This window comes from Bufo bufo, chromosome 3, assembly GCF_905171765.1.
Source record: "Bufo bufo chromosome 3, aBufBuf1.1, whole genome shotgun sequence".
Taxonomy (NCBI): Eukaryota; Metazoa; Chordata; class Amphibia; order Anura; family Bufonidae; genus Bufo; species Bufo bufo.
The window spans coordinates 397,929,075-397,951,107 of NC_053391.1; positions in this window are offsets into that span (position 1 = coordinate 397,929,075).

A 22,033-nucleotide genomic window follows, 5' to 3' on the forward strand; every position below is an offset into this window, starting at 1 on the left:
AGTGAAAACACCTGAAATACTAGCGAAAACTCTGTGTGAGGGCATCTCACGTAGTTAATTAAATTTGAGTGATAATGTGATAATTAGCATCACACCTCAATTGTCCATTTCTGTTCATGTCTATCTCCACACAATTCCAATTTAAAAAATTTGGGGGTGGGGTTGTTCAATTTAATTAAACCAGAGAAAAGATGATCAGTACCCCAATACACAGGATAGTGCACCAAATTATCTATTAGTGATAACATGATATTAAGCATCAGGCCTGGCTCTCAATCATTCATTTGTTTATTTTTATCTCCACAAGGATCCAATTTTCTTTTTTTGGGGGGTGGGTTGTTCAATTGAATTAAACCAGCATATAGGTGATGAGTACACCAATACACTGGGTAGTACTCCAAATTATCTGTGAGTGATAATGTGAAATTAAGTCAGGCCTGGCCCTCAATCATCCATTTCTGTTTATTTCTATGTCCACATGGTAACAATTTCCTTTTGGGTTGTTCAATTTAATTAAACCAACATATAGGTGATCAGTACACCAATAAACAGCATAGCGCACAACATTATGTGTGAGTGATAACAAATTTAGGCATAAATCTGTTTCTGCCTCTACATGGTTCCAATTAATTTATGGAGGTTGTTTAATTTATTTAAATTTATTTTAACCAGCATACACGTGATTACAGGGTAGCACACAAAAGTATCTCTGAGTGATAACAAATGTAGGCTTAAATCTGTTTCCATTTATTTCTGTCTCCACACGGTTCCTATCAAATCTTTTTGTTTATTTTTTTTGTTTTTGCTTTGAGTGGAGTTCTCCCAGTCTTCACTGCCCCTTGGTCACTTTCTTTTTTCCTAAGAAGTGGCAAGAAAACCTCACCACGCCCTATTGCTTATAGTCAAGAGAGTCATCACTGTTTGGGCTGCCCCAAGTAGGAGGTTTGAAGGAGGCTGGGGACCCCATGCATAGCTGTGTTGATAGTGATGGTAATAGTGGCACCTGTAGCCACAACATTGGTCATGGGGACAGTGGCAGTTGCAGAGGAGAGGGGCATAGGAGCCAACTATGATATCTCACAGTCTGATAAGAGAGTCATCTTGTTGATTGATAGGGCCAGCCGTGATCTCCTCCTCCGGCCGGCCCTGTCAGTATTTCAAAAATCGCGCGCCTCTGGTCATTCGGCACAGGCGCTCTGAGATGAGGAGGCTCGTCTCCTCAGCACTCCCTCAGTGCGCCTGCGCCGATGATATCACCGAAAGAGAAGACGTCATTGGCGCACTGAGGGAGTGCTGAGGAGACGAGCCTCCTCATCTCAGAGCGCCTGCGCCGAATGACCAGAGGCGTGCGATTTTTGAAATACTGACAGGGCCGGCCGGAGGAGGAGATCACGGCTGGCCCTGTCAATCAACAAGAGGAGGGGGCGGATTTCTGCTGCGGCTACCAGCAAGTAGACGCCCTACTTGCTGGTAGAGCCCTGATTTGCATATTATAAAACTTCGTTTTCTAAAGAATTGGCCGCATGAAAGTAAGTAAGACTATTATATTCTCCTATATCGCGCTATAAGGAATATAACTATCCAAAAAAAAAAAAAAGAGTTTTGTGGGGTGACAGAAACCCTTTAAAGTATATCAAGCAGCAAACATCCCTGTAGCTATCACCACGCCTACTCACACTTCGCAAGGTGGTCAGTGACAATGGGAGCAAAATCCTAGCTGTCCTGAACCTGGGGGATATAACACATGCTCCCTGCATGGCCTTTTAAAAAAATGCGCCGAACACCGAACCCGGACTTTTACGAAAATGTTCGGGTTCGGGTCCGTGTCACGGACACCCCAAAATTCGGTACGAACCCGAACTATACAGTTCGGGTTCGCTCATCCCTATCAGTGACATCAAGCAGTCTGATGATTACTGGATTGCTATGCTTTTAGACCCTCACTATAAAAGCAAACTGAAGACTGAAGAAAGGGAGGCCAAATTACGTTATTACCAGGAAACACTGTGTACGCAGCTTGCCACAGCTTACGGCATGCAAATCCCTCCCACCAGCGTATCTGAAAAAGAGGCTTCTCTCCTTCCCTGCAGAATCACCCCTTCCAATCCCGCTGCCATGAGTAGAAGAAGGGAGGGATGATCACCTGATTCTAAATATTCGCAAATTCTCGAAGTGCCGATATTTGCGATAACAATTCGCTTTTTCAAATATTCGCGCTCAACACTAGCCACGAGCAGCAGAAGCATCAGTAGCAGCAGCCTTTTCAGTCTCAATATGGTGGAGCAGTTTTTCCACATGCCACGCCAGGCTGAGGCCAGTCAGCAAGCTGACAGCTCCAGCCTCCACGCCCCGTTTCAGGCCTTCCTACTATCTGGCTAGTCTCTGGTGCATTCCCTGTTCCCTGACCCCATGGATTTTTTTGCAGGCAGATTGGAACAGTAGCTCAAACTGACACAGCACACTCTTTCTTCTTTTTTTGCCCAGCCTCTAGTCTCACCTCGAAGGGGGTTTTCAGCTTTGCAGTGAGCCTGGTGACACCCAAACAAACCAAATTGTTTTCTGGCAGTGTCAAAAAATCACTTTTGTCAAAATGAACCAAGTCTGGATTTGGGAGCATTTTCACACTCCTCCAACTGAGGCCAAGGAATAGATTTGGCCTTGCTGACAGTGCCACATCTTGCCTCTGTTGCGGCCTGCCAACCATCATGTTCTTTACAGCTGCTGCTGCCTCCACCACACCACTACTGTGGCCTGTCAACCATCAGGTTCTGTACGGCTGCTGCCTCGATCATGTCACCACCACCATCATGTCACTGCTGTGGCCTGCTGACCATCATCTTCCGTAAGGCTGCTGCTGCCTCCATCATGCTGCTGCCTGCCTGACAACATGTACTGTACTGTATGGGTGCTGAAGCTGCTGCTGCCTGACTACTACCACTGCCACCACTACTACTATTTATATTACTATTGCTACCCATAGATAGCTGACCTACTGCCTTGCATGTTCCATGTTATGCTGCTTCTGGTGCCGCTACTATTTGAGCCACGTACCACTATATCCGTACCATACCCTTAACGCATCAACACTGCTGCTGCTCCCAATTAAAAGGGAGAATTTTTCTAGGCTTGTTAACAACGAGCCACTTTTATTATGACAATCAACACTTGTGCGTGTCATATGGGCAGGCATTCTGACCCTGTTAAGGCATAAATTTGGATGCTTGGTCCCTCCCAAGCCGCTTTTATTTATCCCATAACACTGTGTGTGTTTAAATATCATCTGCCCCCAATAAGGGACAATTTTTTGGGATGCTTTAAATATGAAAAAGTATAACAAGTGTGTTTTTAAACATGCTGTATGCTAACGCTGTCAAATGTGTGTTTACCTATAGCCATGTTTGTCAGTGTCACTCGGACATTATTTACTATTGCTGTCATTGCGTTCGAGAGTTTGGGGAGGGAAAAATAAAAAAAATCATAAAAAATAGGCAAAAAGAGATTACAAGTTTTCCTAGGAGACTAGAGGGTGTTGTATACCAATTGTCAGGGCAATTGGAGCAACTTTGGTTTGGTCCAAATCAATTTGGGTCATAAGTGATCTTTTTTAAATATTTGGCAGGCCTGAACCGAACCGAATCTTGAGTGTTTCGCTCATCTCTAAACAGTACTATAAGCTTTCAAGTTAATTTTCCACCATCTAACCAGTTCTATTCTCTGGCCTCATTACTAAGGCACATCAGTAGGCTATGGATGACATACACCCACCTTGTTTGTAGATACTTACTAGGTGTTGGAAGTACCATGCAGCAGGGCAGAGAATAAGTAATCTAGCAGCTGTGCCAAGTTGTAATTCCTTGTACTTATTTCTACTTCTTCACTTCACTTTGTCACTATTAAGAACGCTAATGTCTATTCTATGATTTTGTGGTGTATTGTTTTGTTACTTTACATAGGGATGCAGTGATCATAATGGACCCTCCTGGTGATATAAAAGGAGCGTGTGGTCATCGAGTTTCTGTAACCCTATCGCCTTAAGAACTGGAAGAGTTTTTGTCTTCACACTGGTGGGAAGCTTCAGTAGGTATCGAAAGTTAAGGCTGATTCTTTGCAAAATTTGGGGACACTACCATGAAAAAGGCTAATTAGAAATTCAACAGTACTGTCCTAAAACAGCCTTCTTGTCTTTGTCCAATGTGTTTCTAATTTTGATGTATAACTGGATCTTCGGGGGAGGTAGCATACTGACTCAACACATCTGTACATAGCAGGAGCTTCTGTGTAGGTTCACATCTGTCATGGATGGTTGCCTCCATTTTTTGGAGAGAATATAGATCAGACAGAATTATTGACAATGCACAGACCAATCTGGATGACATATCCTCAGAATCATTGTCTTTCTCAAACATCGCAAAACTGATTAAAATTTACCCCTTTTAAATTATTGAAGAAATTGTGTGTTTTCAGCTTCCTTTTGTGACCACTGGTGATTTCATTATTATTATATGTAATCTGGATATACAAGAATGTAGGAAATAAGGTAAAATAAGGTAGATCATGTCAAGGACCTAACCTTGTGCCATCTACTCTAACAAATAAAAATGATTTAAATAAATGGAATACATTTTTTGGGTTATTATATTATATGAATTACATTCAATTACAAAAAGAAAAAAAATGCCAGTAAACAGTTTTTTTTTTTACATTTTTTTATTCCATAAAATGCAAACATCCAAATTATATTATGTTTATCATAGTTCTGTTTTGATACTTAATTAGAGATGTAATTGGGCTGTATACTAAGAAAGTAGAAATATGAATACAAACAAGTATTCCTCATTAGAATTTCTCATTCTAAAATGTTGAAATCTGCTGTGAATATCCAAGCATTGGAGGCACACTAACATTATTTAATGCATAGATTCACAGAGCCTGAATAAATGTACACTGGAGATTAAAAAGATCATTAGGTTATCTTCATGCACGTCATATTTGTTGCAGTTGTTTTAGGCTCTGTAAAAAACTTGTCTATGCCTTCTATTGGATCATGCTCTGATGTATACCAATCTATAGGCATACAATGACACATCAAACGCCATAGTAAATAAATGTATACGATGCAGTAAACATCTTTGGCTGTATACCTTTGCATTGAATAGCAAATTCTACTATTGTCTTTCACATGGGAAAAAAGATGCCCTGTCTATGCCAAATGGATGCTCTCATGGAAGGCCTGAATAGGTTCTGAGGGTATCTTTGGCATATTTGTTAGCTTTATCAAAATATAGCCTTAGTCAAACACAAACAAATGAGACAAAATTCTTTCCTTCCTATTGAATCCCCTCCTGGCTATGGCCAAAAAATTTACCAAAAGCTTTTAAATTGTATCTCTGAAGCAAGCAGAGCATTGGTCATAAATCCTTTTACATTTGCGTTTTTAATCAACGAGACCATTTGTTTCACTTAAAGCATACCTCCAGTGAAAAATATACACTTTATAGTACTCTTACAACCTTATTTGTAGCTTTTTGTGGGGCCCTGCAGACTTCTCTGTTTACTAATTCACTAACAGGAATATGTTCCCATTGACTACCACATACAGATACAGTATAACTAAAGCCTGTTCTTCCCTCCTCTACTTCCCCTACATATACTTATATGTACTGCCTGATTCAGTGCGGAGGCTGCTGCAATCACAGGACAACAAGCAAGCTTCCCCTATCGATACACTCAGCTTGTAATTTCCTGTTTGTGTAGGATATGGTTTGCAAGTTTTATCTATAGTATCTGGCTCCCCTTGAGTCCAGAAGAAAAAAAAATCAGGAGTCTGTTTTGAAGTCGTCTGAGAGCAGCACCTATATAAGCAGACAAAAGATATGAGTTTGGGAGGCATTTGATTTAGGGTCCATTCACACGTCCGTTGTTTCTTTCCTGATCTGTTCCGTTTTTTGCGGAACAGATCTGGACCAGATCTGGACCCATTTATTTTCAATCAGTCCTGAAAAAAATCGGACAGCTCAATGTCTGATTTTTTTTCAGGACCCATTGAAAATGAATGGGTCCAGATCTGGTCCAGATCTGTTCCACAAAAAACGGAACAGATCAGGAAAGAAACAATGGACGTGTGAATGGACCCTTAAAGTGTGTGTTTGTATTAAGTGTGTGACTTAAGATTAAGTGACGTTAGATTCAGTGACTTTAGAAGGCAACTACAGTAAGTCAGTTGCTTTTTATTGCACTGTATTTTTGTATATTTTTTTTTTCTCCTGAGTAATCCCCATTAACAAGTATGTGCTCCACTACTGACAATGTAGTCCAGTACACATCTGGCCAAATGTATGTAGTCCTGATACAGCCGTTTGAGGTGCATATCTTTGTTCAAAATGGGAGCAAATAGAATCTCACATCTTCTATCTAAATGAGCGAATTTCAGCATTGAGATGCGTTGATAATTTGGATAAATGTTTGTTGCTCCCTGAGCAGGCACTCTATGGGATAGATGCAGAGTAATGTGATAGTATGGTGGGTCAGAAAAGTAAGATAGTTAGCTGGGTAACAGTTAGAAAGAAGGTTAGAGGGAAAAGTGCCAGGGAGGCTAGCCCTGATTTGACACACCACAAGTTTGCAAGGTTGTCAGATGAAGGGGATGTTAGTTCAGGGAGAGTACCTCTGCCAGTCAGGGGAATTTCAGCATCAGTAAGCAGGGGACCTGGAGAGCAGGGCAGGCCAGACAGGTGCTGGTAGTTAGAGACTCCATCATTAGGGGTACAGATAGGACGATCATGTTGTGTTGTCTTCCTGGCACTGGAGTTCGACATATTGCAGATCAGATTGATAGATTACTGGGATGGGTTGGCGAAGACCCAGGGGTCATAGTCCACATTGGAACCATTGACAAAATTAGAGGTAGGTAAAGGGTCCTTAAAAATGACTTTAGGTGTTTAGGTCACAAGCTCAGGGCAAGGACTTAGTATTTTTTTAAATGCTACCTGTACTATGAGCCACACTACAAAGGCAGCAGGAGATTAGGGAGATTAACAAGTGGCTTAAAAAATTGGCTTAGGAAAGAGGAGTTTGAGTTCCTGGAGAACTGGGTCGGCTTCTCTGTCGGCTACAGGCTCTATCATAGGGATTGGCTGCACCTCAATAGGGAAGGTGCAGCTGTTTTAGGGGGAGAAGATGGCCAGAAGGTTGGAGTAGTGTTTAAAGTAGGGACTGAAGCAGGGTAATTACAAAATAGGAGGGAAAGATAGAGCAGATAGAGACCGGAGGCTTGCAATGTAATTAGGGGAAGAATGGAGGGAGGGACCAAAACAGTTAATAGGTAAGGTGTAGGGAAAAAAAATACACAAAACTTCTTAATTGTATGTATACTATGCCAGAAGCTTGACTAATTAAACTGGGGAACTGGAACTGGAAGTCCTGTCAAAAGCCCACACTCTGGGAAGATATAAGTGTCAGGAATCATCCTGCTATGTCTGTTTAGTTCAGATTGTCTTACTCTCAAGTCCTCCCACAGTTAAGATGGTGGATTGTGTCTCAGCTGAGTGCCATCTTACTCCCTGTTTCACATTTAAACGTCTGAAGCCTGCTACTAAATGCTTGTGTATTGTGTTTTAGCTCTTGATTGGAACTAGCTCTCGGGTTTGTTCCTCCTCCTTGCGGTTTACCCTGCTACTCTTTGACATCCTGCTACCTCCTGTTTCTGACCAGGATTGCCTGACTTTGTTCCTGTGCCGCCTGCCGTGACCCATTGTTTGTCTGACCTCGGCTCTACTGTATCCTTCGGTCCAGCACCCTTGCTACCGGTAACGGCTCTGCCTGCCTGGCTGTGCTGCATCCTTCGGTCCGGCACCGTTGCTACCGGTAATGGCTCTGCTGCATTCTTCGGTCCTGCACCATTGCTACCGGTAACGGCTCCGCCTGTCTGGCTCTGCTTCATCCTTTAGTCCTGCAACCTCCTGTTCAAGATTCCGGTGCCTCCTGTGTTTAGGCCTTGTCCCTGCCATTGGATTCCAGCAATATTCCACTAGTATCGGGACAATAAGGGAGGGAAATGTGGAGTCACTGTGGGTAGAAATACATGGAGGCAAAAACAAAAATAAAATACTGATAGGAATTTGTTAAAAGCCATCTAATATAACGGAGTCCACAGAAACTCTATTACTAAGGGAAATAGATGAGGTTGCAAATCATAATGAGGTCTTTATTATGGGGGACTTCAAATTCCCAAATATAGACTAGGAAACGGAACCAGTAGATCTTCTAAAAAATAGAGGTTCATGGCAATAACGAAAGACAATCACCTTGCCTAATTGTTTCAGCATCCGACTAAAGGGATGGCCATACTGGACTTAGTATTAACCAATAGACCTGATAAAACAACAGAAGTGCAGGTTGGGGAACCCTTGGGAAATAGTGACCAGAAAATAAAAACTTTAAAATTGTCATTCAAAAGAGTTTTTCTTCAGGGAGGCACAAAAATCCCAGACTTCAAAGAAGCTAAATTTGATGAGCTAAAAGACGCCATTAGCCTCAGTAACTGGGACAAAGTCTTCAAAAATAAAAATACTGCCACAAAATAAGACATTTTTATAAAGCATCCTAAACTCTAATTGGGAGAGGTACATACTTTATATTAATAAAAGGGTAAGGAACAAGAAAAAAACTAATGTGGATAAATAGAAATGTAAAAGAAGCAATAAATGACAAAAAGAAAGCATTTATATCACAAAAACAGGGAGGTACCAAGGAAGCATTGAAAAAATGTAAGGAAAACATTAGAATATGTAAAAGAAAAAGAAAAGCAGCCAAGCTGGAGACAGAGAGATTCTTTGCCAACGAGAGTAAAAACAACCTTAAAATGTTCAGCAATTATATAAATGGTAAAAAGTTTAAACCTGAAAGTGTTGACCCTTTACAGAATGATGAGGGAGAAGTTGTAGAGAGCTATGAGGAGAAAGCACAGCTAATAAATATTGTTTTTTAATAGCTTCAGCGGCATCTTAAAAAAATTAAAATAGACAAATCGCCAGGATCATGTGGCATACACCCCCGAGAATTAAGTAATGTCATAAACGGACCCTTATTTCTGATATTTAACCGCCTCCAGACCGCCTAACGCAGGATTGCGGTCCGGAGGCGGCAGCCCTGCGCTCAGCGACGCATATACGCGTCATCTTGCGTGAGCCGAGATTTCCTGTGAACGCGCGCACACAGGCGCGCGCGTTCACAGGATCGGAAGGTAAGAGAGTGGATCTCCAGCCTGCCAGCGGCGATCGTTCGCTGGCAGGCTGGAGATGCGATTTTTTTTAACCCCTAACAGGTATATTAGACGCTGTTTTGATAACAACGTCTAATATACCTGCTACCTGGTCCTCTGGTGGTCCCTTTTGTTTGGATCGACCACCAGAGGACACAGGTAGCTCAGTAAAGTAGCACCAAACACCACTACACTACACCCCCCCTGTCACTTATTAACCCCTTATGAACCACTGATCACCCCTGATCACCCCATATAGACTCCCTGATCACCCCCCTGTCATTGATCACCCCCCTGTCATTGATCACCCCCCTGTCATTGATCACCCCCCTGTCAGGCTCCATTCGGACGTCCGTATGATTTTTATGGCTCCACTGATACATGGATCGGATCCGCAAAACACATACGGACATCTGAATGGAGCCTTACAGGGGGGTGATCAATGACGGGGGTGATCACCTCATATACACTCCCTGATCACCCCCTGTCATTGATCACCCCCCTGTCATTGATCACCCCTCTGTAAGGCTCCATTCGGACGTCCGTATGATTTTTACGGATCCGCTGATACATGGATCGGATCCGCAAAACACATACGGACATCTGAATGGAGCCTTACAGGGGGGTGATCAATGACAGGGGGTGATCACCTCATATACACTCCCTGATCACCCCCCTGTCATTGATCACCCCCCTGTAAGGCTGCATTCAGATGTCCGTATGTTTTTTACGGATCCACTGATACATGGATCGGATCCGCAAAACACATACGAACATCTGAATGGAGCCTTATAGGAGGGTGATCAATGACAGGGGGGTGATCACCCCATATAGACTCCCTGATCACCCCCCCTGTCATTGATAACCTCTCTGTCATTGATCACCCCCCTGTCATTGATCACCCCCCTGTAAGGCTCCATTCAGAAATTTTTTTGGCCCAAGTTAGCGGAATTTATTTATTTTTCTTACAAAGTCCACTAACTCTAACTAACTTGTGTCAAAAAATAAAATCTCACATGAACTCACCATACCCCTCACGGAATCCAAATGCGTAAAAATGTTTAGACATTTATATTCCAGACTTCTTCTCACGCTTTAGGGCCCCTAGAATGCCAGGGCAGTATAAATACCCCACATGTGACCCCATTTCGGAAAGAAGACACCCCAAGGTATTCGCTGAGGGGAATATTGAGTCCATGAAAGATTGAAATTTTTGTCCCAAGTTAGCGGAAAGGGAGACTTTGTGAGAAAAAATAAAATATCAATTTCCGCTAACTTGTGCAAAAAAAAAAAAACTCGCCATGCCCCTCATTGAATACCTTGGGGTGTCTTCTTTCCAAAATGGGGTCACATGTGGGGTATTTATACTGCCCTGGAATTTTAGGGGCCCTAAAGCGTGAGAAAAAGTCTGGGATCCAAATGTCTAAAAATGCCCTCATAAAGGGAATGTAGGCCCCTTTGCGCATCTAGGCTGCAAAAAAGTGTCACACATCTGGTATCGCCGTACTCAGGAGAAGTTGGGAAATGAGTTTTGGGGTGTCATTTTACATATACCCATGTTGGGTGAGATAAATATCTTGGTCAAATGCCAACTTTGTATAAAAAATGGGAAAAGTTGTCTTTTGCCAAGATATTTCTCTCACCCAGCATGGGTATATGTAAAAAGACACCCCAAAACACATTGCCCAACTTCTCCTAAGTACGAGGATACCAGATGTGTGACACTTTTTTGCAGCCTAGGTGGGCAAAGGTGCCCACATTCCAAGAGCACCTTTCGGATTTCACAGGTCATTTACCTACTTACCACACATTAGGGCCCCTAGAATGCCAGGGCAGTATAACTACCCCACAAGTGACCCCATTTTGGAAAGAAGACACCCCAAGGTATTCCGTGAGGGGCATGGCGAGTTCCTAGAATTTTTTATTTTTTGTCACAAGTTAGTAGAAAATGATGATTTTTTTTTTCTTACAAAGTCTCATATTCCACTAACTTGTGACAAAAAATAAAAACTTCTATGAACTCACTATGCCCATCAGCGAATACCTTGGGGTGTCTTCTTCCAAAAATGGGGTCACTTGTGGGGTAGTTATACTGCCCTGGCATTCTAGGGGCCCAAATGTGTGGTAAGTAGTTTGAAATCAAAATGTGTAAAAAATGGCCGGTGAAATCCGAAAGGTGCTCTTTGGAATGTGGGCCCCTTTGCCCACCTAGGCTGCAAAAAAGTGTCACACATGTGGTATCTCCGTACTCAGGAGAAGTTGGGCAATGTGTTTTGGGGTGTCATTTTACATATACCCATGCTGGGTGAGAGAAATATCTTGGCAAAAGACAACTTTTCCCATTTTTTTATACAAAGTTGGCATTTGACCAAGATATTTATCTCACCCAGCATGGGTATATGTAAAATGACACCCCAAAACACATTGCCCAACTTCTCCTGAGTACGGAGATACCACATGTGTGACACTTTTTTGCAGACTAGGTAAGCAAAGGGGCCCACATTCCAAAGAGCACCTTTTGCATTTCACCGGCCATTTTTTTACAGATTTTGATTTCAAACTACTTACCACACATTTGGGCCCCTAGAATGCCAGGGCAGTATAACTACCCCACAAGTGACCCCATTTTGGAAAGAAGACACCCCAAGGTATTTGCTGATGGGCATAGTGAGTTCATAGAAGTTTTTATTTTTTGTCACAAGTTAGTGGAATATAAGACTTTGTAAGAAAAAAAAAAAAAATCATCATTTTCCACTAACTTGTGACAAAAAATAAAAAGTTCTATGAACTCACTATGCCCATCAGCAAATACCTTAGGGTGTCTACTTTCCGAAATGGGGTCATTTGTGGGGTGTTTGTACTGTCTGGGCATTGTAGAACCTCAGGAAACATGACAGGTGCTCAGAAAGTCAGAGCTGCTTCAAAAAGCGGAAATTCACATTTTTGTACCATAGTTTGTAAACGCTATAACTTTTACCCAAACCATTTTTTTTTTACCCAAACATTTTTTTTTATCAAAGACATGTAGAACAATAAATTTAGAGAAAAATTTATATATGGATGTCGTTTTTTTTTGCAAACTTTTACAACTGAAAGTGAAAAATGTCATTTTTTTGCAAAAAAATCGTTAAATTTCGATTAATAACAAAAAAAGTAAAAATGTCAGCAGCAATGAAATACCACCAAATGAAAGCTCTATTAGTGAGAAGAAAAGGAGGTAAAATTCATTTGGGTGGTAAGTTGCATGCCTGAGCAATAAACGGTCAAAGTAGTGTAGGTCAGAAGTGTAAAAAGTGGCCTGGTCATTAAGGGTGTTTAAGCTATAGGGGCTGAGGTGGTTAAAGGGGTTGTTTCACTTCAGCAAACAGAATTTATTATTTAAAGAAAGTTAATACACTCTACTTACTAATGCATTGTTATTATCCATATTGCTTCCTTTGCTTTGCTGGCTGGATTAATTTTCCATCACATTATACTCTGCTCGTTTCCATGGTTCGGACCACCCTGCAATCCAGTAGCGGTGACTGTGCTTGCACACAATAGGAAAAAGCACTAGCCTAAATGGACTCCCACAGTTCCAGCCATCAGAGAGGCCAATATTTTTCCCTATAGTGTGCAAGAACGACCCCCACTGATGGATTGCAAGGTGGTTGTAACCATGGAAACAAGCAATGTATAATGTGATGGAAAAAAGAACCAGCAAAGGAAGCAATATGGATAGTAACAACACATTAGTTAATGTCTTGTATTAACTTTCTTTACTTGATAAATTTCATTTGCTGAAGTGGCACAACTCCTTTGAGAACTCTATATTGACAGGGGGTGTTCCACAGGATTGGCGCTTAGCAAATGTAGTGCCAAGGGTCAAAAGCCGAGCCCAGAAACTATAGGCCGGTGTCATAAACCAGCTGGTGTGAACCCACTGTGCCATATGACCAATCTCCTCTAAGGGTGTTATCTACCCCTGATCATGGGGATACACTTTCCTGAGGGGAACACCAGGTCGCTACATCTTGAGGAGAATTGGCACACAAGGCAGCTGGTCCAAGCGGACCAGGGGGTACCAGTGCAAGGTATCAAAGGTACAGTCATAGTCAGTAGGCTAAGTCATAACCATGAGCGACAGTGGAGGACCAAAGGATGAAGCAGAGGTGAAGTCAAATAAGCAATGGGTCAGTACAGATGGCACCGGAACAGGTCAGGCAATCTCTGCGTCAGCAACGGGAGAGTTGAGGCAAAGCAGGCAAGGATAAAACAGGTAGTGGAGTCCAGAAACATAAGCACGGGTCAGGTATACAGCAACACAAGCACAGATAACAGCAACCTTTGCAGGACACAAGAACCTTTGATGCTCAGGCACCTGATAAGGGGGCTGGACCACTAAAAGAGGTGCAGGATGGCTGGGATTGGTCGCACAGGTCACATGTACAAAACCCTTAGCCCTCTTTCACACGGGCATCGCGTGTGAGGGCCGGACATGATGCAGGTGCGTTGTGGGAAAATGCGTGATTTTTCAAAGCGAGTGCAAAGCGTTTTAATACGTTTTGCACGCACGTGAGAAAAATCGGTATGTTTGGTACCTAGACCCGAACCCGGACTTCTTCACAAAAGTTCGGGTTTGGGTTAGGTGTTGTGTAGATTTTATTATTTTCCCTTATAACATGGTTATAAGGAAAATAATAGCATTCTTAATGCAGAAAAAAAATAATAATATTAACCCCTTAAGGACCTAGGACGTACCGGTACGCCCTATTTCCCGAGTCCTTAAGGACCCAGGACGTACCGGTACGTCCTGACTTAAAATCTGTATTCCGGCGCCCCAGGGGTTAATTGGAACGGGATTTCGGCTGAAATCATTCAGCCGGCATCCCGTAACAATGCAGGGGGGGGTCATTTGACCCCCCCGTATCGGCGATCGCAGCAAACCGCAGGTCAATTCAGACCTGCGGTTTGCTGCGCTTTTTGCAGTTTCTGATCGCCGCGGTCCCTGACCGCGGGGATCAGAAACTTTAGAGTGGCTAAAATCATTATTTGGTGTCGCAGGCGGTGGGGGCGTTGCGGGAGGCGGGCGGTGCGGCAGGCGGGATCGCGATCCTCCGCCCGCCTCCCCATGAACGATCGTTGGCTTCTAGTGGGTATACCAGGGTGCCAGCACATTGCTGGCACCCTGGTATAAACGGCTGACATCTGTGAAGATGTCAGCCGTTTAACCCTTTCCATACCGCGGTCCGTACGGCTGCTCAGGCGTCCTGCTGTCCATGGTGCTGAACAGATCTATGCTAAAAGCACAGATCTGTTCAGTGTAAGTAAAATACAGTACAGAACAATATATATTGTTCTGTACTGTATTATACAGACATCAGACCCACTGGATCTTCAAGAACCAAGTGGGTCTGGGTCACAAAAATGTAAAAAAAAAGTGAAAAAAGTTAAGATAAAAAAAAAAACATTTATCACTGAATAAAAATTAAAAAAATAAAATAAACTACACATATTAGGTATCGCCGCGTCCGTAACGACCTGATCTATAAAATGGTCATGTTACTTTCCCCGCACGGTGAACGCCATAAAAATAAAAAAATAAAAACTATGAGAAAATTGAAATTTTGCCCACCTTACTTCCCAAAAAAGGTAATAAAAGTGATCAAAAAAGTCGCATGTACGCCAAAATAGTACCAATCAAACCGTCATCTCATCCCGCAAAAAATGAGACCCTACTCAAGATAATCGCCCAAAAGCTGAAAAAACTATGGCTCTTAGACTATGGAGACACTAAAACATGATTTTTTTTTTTTCAAAAATGAACTCATTCTGTAAAACTTACATAAATAAAAAAAAAAGTATACATATTAGGTATCGCCGCGTCCGTATCGACCGGCTCTATAAAAATATCACATGACCTAACCCCTCAGATGACCACCGTAAAAAAATAAAAATAAAAACAGTGTAAAAAAAGCCATTTTTTGCCATCTTACGTCACAAAAAGTGTAATAGCAAGCGATCAAAAAGTCATATGCACCCCAAAATAGTGCCAATCAAACCGTCATCTCATCCCGCAAAAAATGAGATCCTACTCAAGATAATCGCCCAAAAACTGAAAAAACTATGGCTCTTAGAATATGGAGACACTAAAACATTTTTTTGGTTTTAAAAATGAAGTTATTGTATAAAACTTACATAAATAAAAAAAAATGTATACATATTAGGTATCGCCGCGTCCGCGACAACCTGCTCTATAAAAATACTACATGATCTAACCTGTCAGATGAATGTTGTAAATAACAAAAAAAAAAAACGTGCCAAAAAAGCTATTTCTTGTTACCTTGCTGCACAAAAAGTGTAATATAGAGCAACCAAAAATCATATGTACCCTAAACTAGTACCAACAAAACTGCCACCCTATCCCGTAGTTTCTAAAATGGAGTCACTTTTTTGGAGTTTTTACTCTAGGGGTGCATCAGGGGGGCTTCAAATGGGACATGGTGTCAAAAAAAACAGTCCAGCAAAACCTGCCTTCCAAAAACCGTATGGAATTCCTTTCCTTCTGCGCCCTGCCGTGTGCCCGTACAGCGGTTTACGACCACATATGGGGTGTTTCTGTAAACTACAGAATAAGGGCCATAAATATTGAGTTTTGTTTGGCTGTTAACCCTTGCTTTGTAACTGGAAAAAAAATATTAAAATGGAAAATCTGCCAAAAATGTGAAATTTTGAAATTGTGTCTCTATTTTCCATTAAATCTTGTGCAACACCTAAAGGGTTAACAAAGTTTGTAAAATCAGTTTTGAATAGCTTGAGGGGTGTAGTTTCTTAGATGGGGTCACTTTCATGGAATTTCTAATCTAGGGGTGCATCAGGGGGGCTTCAAATGGGACATGGTGTCAAGAAACCAGTCCAGCAAAATCTGGCTTCCAAAAACCAAACCGCGCACCTTTCACTCTACGCCCTACTGTGTGCCCGTACAGTAGTTTACGGCCACATATGGGGTGTTTCTGTAAACGGCAGAGTCAGGGCAATAAATATACAATCTTGTTTGGCTGTTAACCCTTGCTTTGTTAGTGGAAAAAATGGGTTAAAATTGAAAATTAGGCAAAAAAATGAAATTCTCAAATTTCATCCCCATTTGCCAATAACTCTTGTGCAACACCTAAAGGGTTAACGACGTATGTAAAATCAGTTTTGAATACCTTGAGGGGTGTAGTTTCTTAGATGGGGTCACTTTTAGGGAGTTTCTCCTCTTGGGGTGCATCAGGGGGCTTCAAATGGGACATGGTGTCAAAAAACCAGTCCATAAAAATCAGCCTTCCAAAAACCATATGGTGCACCATTCACTCTACGCCCCGCTGTGTGGCCGTACAGTAGTTTACGGCCACATATTGGGTGTTTCTGTAAACGGCAGAGTCAGGGCAATAAAGATACAGTCTTGTTTGGCTGTTAAACCTTGGTTTGTTGGTGGAAAAAATGGGTTAAAATGAAAAATTTGACAAAAATATGAAATTCTCAAATTTCCTCCCCATTTGCCAATAACTCTTGTGCAACACCTAAAGGGTTAACAATGTATGCAAAATCAGTTTTGAATACCTTGAGGGGTGTAGTTTCTTAGATGGGGTCATTTTTGGGTGGTTTCTATTATGTAAGCTTCGCAAAGTGACTTCAGACCTGAACTGGTCGCTAAAAATTGAGTTTTTGTAAATTTCTGAAAAATTTCAAGATTTGCTTCTAAACTTCTAAGGCTTATAACATCCCCAAAAAATAAAATATCATTCCCAAAACAATTCAAACATGAAGTAGACATATGGGGAATGTAAAGTCATCACAATTTTTTGGGGTATTACTATGTATTACAGAAGTAGAGAAACTGAAACTTTGAAATTTGCTAATTTTTTTCAAATTTTTGGTAAATTAGGTATTTTTTTGTGCAAAAAAAATAATTTTTTTTACTTCATTTTACCAGTGTCATGAAGTACAATATGTGACGAAAAAACAATCTCAGAATGGCCTGGATAAGTCAAAGCGTTTTAAAGTTATGAGCACTTAAAGTGACACTGGTCAGATTTGCAAAAAATGGCCTGGTCCTTAAGGTGAAAATGAGCCCGGTCCTTAAGGGGTTAAACTCACCTCATCCACTTGTTCGCGCAGCCCGGCTCGTCTTCTTTCTTCTTCTTTGAGGATCTGGGAGGAAAAGGACCTTTGGTGACGTCACTGCGCTCATCACATGGTCCGTCACATGGTCCATCACATATAAAGCCGCTGGAAGTGGACAATGCCAGAGGTGCCCAGGGAGGGCAGTACCCGAGCATGGAGTATGGGACCGCAGTGGTGAGTAGGCAAACACCAGCGATACGCAACCACTGTTACAGCTAGTAAGTTTAACAGGTTTGAATGTTTTCTAAGGGATGTTATCTTGGAGTACCTCAATGAAAATAAGTGTATAAATAGCACCGTATCAGAACTGCAGTGTCCCACTTTGTGGCTGTGGGGACCGCAAACTTGTTTTTATTATGTTTTAATGTCTTATATTATTCCTGTATGCTGTATTTCATTTCATGTCATATTCTCCCATGTCACAATGTGATTCTTCATGTAAGATCCTTTACACAGGCCTAGTTAGGGTGCACTACACTAGTTTCTCCACAAGATGGGGCATTGTTGCAGTGTATATATAGCTTAGCTCAGGCCCAGTTTAGGCAGTTCATTTCCAGTCTAGACTAGTTTTAGTCAGTATGCAGACATGAAGTAGCTGCTTGCTGGAGGGAGAACTCCTGCCTCTCTGCTCTCTCACTGTTGGCTCCACAGCCCAGGGTTAAAAGCCGCAATATTCCACCCAGAGGTGAGAAGTAGAGTTGAGCGAACCCGAACTGTAAAGTTCGGGTTCGTACCGAACTTTAGGGTTTTCGGCACCCGGACCCGAACAGTTACGTAAAAGTTTGGGTTCGGTGTTCGGCAATTTTTAATGGCGCTTTTTGAAAGGCTGCAAAGCCAATAAACAAGCGTCATACTACTTTCCCCAAAAGGTCATCACAGCCATGCCTACTATTGGCATGACTGTGATTGGCCAACTGCAGCATGTGACCCAGCCTCTATTTAAGCTGGAGTCACGTAGAGTCGCCCGTCACTCTGCTCGGATTAGTGTAGGGAGAGGCTGCAGCTGCTGTGAGGGAGAGATCAGGGAGAAATATTATCAAGAACTGGTTTATGTACTCAGCGATCTACAGAAAAAGTGTTTTGTGGGTGCAGTGCAAAATTTTTTTAAGCCTGCCCTGAGCCAACTACTGCTGAAAACAAACTTTTTTTTATTCAGTTTGTCAATAACAATACATGATCGGCAGCCATTTTTTGTAACGATAGTGCATCAGCATAGGCTATCTGCAAGTCCAGAAATACAGCTTTGGCATACTGGGGTTAAAAAACCTCTAATATACTGCACATCTGGGATTAGACAAGCATAAGTGACTGTCACATTTAGGACAGAAATACAGCTTTTCGGTTAGGGTGAAAAAACCCTCTAATATACTGCACATCTGGGATTAGATAAGCATAAGTGACTGTCACATTTAGGACAGAAATACAGCTTTTAGTTAGGATGAAAAAACCCTCTAATATACTGCACATCTGAGATGTGACTGTCACATTCAGGCCATAAATACGGCTTTGGCATACTGGGGTGAAAAAAGCCTCTCATATACTGCACATCTGGGATTACACGTGCATAAGTGACTGTCACATTTAGGATTAGACAAGCATAAGTGACTGTCACATTTAGGACAGAAATACAGCTTTTAGTTAGGGTGAAAAAACCCTCTAATATACTGCACATCTTAGATGTGACTGTCACATTCAGGCCATAAATACGGCTTTGGCATACTGGGGTGAAAAAAGCCTCTCATATACTGCACATCTGGGATTACACGTGCATAAGTGACTGTCACATTTAGGACAGAAATACAGCTTTTTGGTTAGGGTGAAAAAACCCTCTAATATACTGCACATCTGGGATTAGACAAGCATAAGTGACTGTCACATTTAGGACAGAAATACAGATTTTTGGTTAGGGTGAGAAAAACCTCTAATATACTGCACATCTGGGATTACACGTGCATAAATCACTGTCACATTTAGGACAGAAATACAGCTTTTTGGTTAGGGTGAAAAAACCCTCTAATATACTGCACATCTGGGATTAGACAAGCATAAGTGACTGTCACATTTAGGACAGAAATACAGCTTTTTGGTTAGGGTGAAAAAACCCTCTAATATACTGCACATTTGGGATTACACGTGCATAAGTCACTGTCACATTTAGGATAGAAATACAGCTTTTTGGATAGGGTGAAAAAACCCTCTAATATACTGCACATCTGGGATTAGACAAGCATAAGTGACTGTCACATTTAGGACAGAAATACAGCTTTTTGGTTAGGGTAAAAAAAAACATCTAATATACTGCACATCTGGGATTAGACAAGCATAAGTGACTGTCACATTTAGGCCATAAATACGGCTTTGGCATACTGGGGTGAAAAAAGCCTCTCATATACTGCACATCAGGGATTATACGTGCATAAGTCACTGTCACATTTAGGACAGAAATACAGCTTTTTGGTTAGGGTGAAAAACCCCTCTAATATACTGCACATCTGGGATTAGACAAGCATAAGTGACTGTCACATTTAGGACAGAAATACAGCTTTTTGGTTAGGGTGAAAAAAAACTCTAATATACTGTACATCTGGGATTACACGTGCATAAGTCACTGTCACATTGAGGACAGAAATATAGCTTTTTGGTAAGGGTGAAAAAAACCTCTAATATACTGCACATCTGGGATTGGACAAGCATAAGTGACTGTCACATTTAGGACAGAAATAGAGCTTTTTTGTTAGGGTGAAAAAACCCTCTAATATACTGCACATCTGGGATTACACGTGCATAAGTCACTGTCACATTTAGGATAGAAATACAGCTTTTTGGATAGGGTGAAAAAACCCTCTAATATACTGCACATCTGGGATTAGACAAGCATAAGTGACTGTCACATTTAGGACAGAAATACAGCTTTTTGGTTAGGGTAAAAAAAAACATCTAATATACTGCACATCTGGGATTAGACAAGCATAAGTGACTGTCACATTTAGGCCATAAATACGGCTTTGGCATACTGGGGTGAAAAAAGCCTCTCATATACTGCACATCAGGGATTATACGTGCATAAGTCACTGTCACATTTAGGACAGAAATACAGCTTTTTGGTTAGGGTGAAAAACCCCTCTAATATACTGCACATCTGGGATTAGACAAGCATAAGTGACTGTCACATTTAGGACAGAAATACAGATTTTTGGTTAGGGTGAAAAAAAACTCTAATATACTGTACATCTGGGATTACACGTGCATAAGTCACTGTCACATTGAGGACAGAAATATAGCTTTTTGGTAAGGGTGAAAAAAACCTCTAATATACTGCACATCTGGGATTAGACAAGCATAAGTGACTGTCACATTTAGGACAGAAATAGAGCTTTTTTGTTAGGGTGAAAAAACCCTCTAATATACTGCACATCTGGGATTACACGTGCATAAGTCACTGTCACATTTAGGACAGAAATACAGCTTTTTGGTTAGGGTGAAAAAACCCTCTAATATACTGCACATCTGGGATTACACGTGCATAAGTGACTGTCACATCTAGGCCATAAATACGGCTTTGGCATACTGGGGTGAAAAAAGCCACTGATATACTGCACATCTGGGATTAGACAAGCATAAGTGACTGTCACATTTAGGCCACAAATACCGTTGTCATATAGAGTTAAAAAAAAAAAATAGAGTGCAGTACCCTACATCAGGGTTTATATTGGCGGTTAATTATTTTTAACATACTTAGCCACTCTTTACTTTGCTTTGTGAACGCTAACTATGAGGCAAACATCTAATAAGGGATGCGGTCATGGTTGTGGTGGTGGTGTTGGTGGAGCCTCTGGTGCAGGGAGAGGACGTGGCCGTTCTGCCACAGCTACACGTCCAACTGAACCTACTACCTCAGGTCCCAGTAGCCGCCAGAATCTACAGCGATATTTGGTCGGGCCTAATTCCGTTCTAAGGATGGTAAGGCTTGAGCAAGTACAGGCACTAGTCAATTGGGTGGCCGACAGTGGATCCAGCACGTTCACCTTATCTCCCACCTAGTCTTCTGCAGAAAGCGCACAGGTGGCGCCTGAAACCCATGCCCATCAGTCTGTCACATCACCCCCGTGCATATCGGGGAACCTGTCTGAGCCTCAAGTCATGCAGCAGTCTCTTATGCTGTTTGAAGACTCTGCTGGCAGGGTTTCCCAAAGGCATCCACCTAGCCCTTCCCTAGGGGTGGAAGACATAGAATGCACTGACGCACAACCACTTATGTTTCCTGATGAGGACATGGGAATACCACCTCAGCACGTCTCTGATGATGACGAAACACAGGTGCCAACTGCTGCGTCTTTCTGTCACACGGAAGCGTTCAGCTCTCCATCTCACAAACCTTTGAGAGAAAGCGTAAATTCCCACCTAGCCACCCCCGATCCCTGGCCCTGAATGCCAGCATTTCTAAACTACTGGCCTTTGAAATGCTGTCATTTAGGCTGGTGGAGACGGACAGCTTCAAACAACTCATGTCGCTTGCTGTCCCACAGTACGTTGTTCCCAGACGCCACTACTTCTCCAGGAGAGCCGTGCCCTCCCTGCACAACCAAGTATCGGATAAAATCAAGTGTGCACTGCGCAACGCCATCTGTG